Source organism: Phoca vitulina, unplaced genomic scaffold (genome assembly GCF_004348235.1).
Source record: "Phoca vitulina isolate PV1807 unplaced genomic scaffold, GSC_HSeal_1.0 scaffold68, whole genome shotgun sequence".
Lineage (NCBI taxonomy): Eukaryota > Metazoa > Chordata > Mammalia > Carnivora > Phocidae > Phoca > Phoca vitulina.
In genome coordinates this window covers 4,619,102-4,619,938 of record NW_022589771.1, presented here as the reverse complement: position 1 = coordinate 4,619,938, position 837 = coordinate 4,619,102, and positions in this window count along the sequence as shown.

Below are 837 nucleotides of genomic sequence, written 5' to 3'. Positions count from 1 at the left end.
GGGGCCTGCGCGCCCATGCCCGCGGCGGGGCCCGGGGGGCGCGCCCGGCCGGGCCCGTCCCGTCCGGCGGCGGTGGCGGCGGCGGTGGTGGCGGCGGCGGCTCGGCGCGGGGCTGCGGGCAGGGCTGAGCGCGCACCGGGCGGGCGGCGGCGGCTGGGAGGAGCGCCGCGGGAGGAGGACCGGGGAAGCGGGAGGAGGCGCCGGAGCCGGAGCCGCCCCAGCCCGCGCCGCCAACTTGAGCAAGTTGGTCGCCGCTGCCCCCTCTGGCGGGCGGCGGCTGCCCCGCAGGGCCCGGGCCCCTCCCCCGCGGCCAAGGTCACAGCTGAGCGCGGGGTCCGCCGGAGCACACCGGGCGCGCCCTACCCACTCTCTCGCTCGTCTCGGGCCGCGCCTCTTCCCCGGGAAAACTCGAGTCCCGAATTTCCTCGGAACGCGCCCCGCTGCTACGGCCAACGGATGTGACGAGGCTCGTCTGCTACCAGGGGGAAAGTTTCGGGAACCCTTAAAGGGGCAGCGAGGGCCTGAACTGGCCCCATGGCCCCGCGCGCGAGGGGGCCCCCGCAGCGGTGGGGGGGTGACTTGAGGGTCAGAGAGGGGAGTAGGGAATGGTCAGAGAGCCGCGAGCTTCATCAGGAGTCAGCACCTCCCCTCGCTAAGTTCGTCCCTGCCGCACTTAAGCCCACGGGAGTCTGGCTGCATCTCCGGGCATTTCCCGTGCGCTGAACCCCCGCCCCCACCCCGGTTCCTCCTCACTCCCTCTCCCCTATCCCCACTTTGGCCCCTGGCTGCTGGGGCTGGGGGGAGGCAGGGAGAGCGCGAGAGCTTTGGAGACCTCTC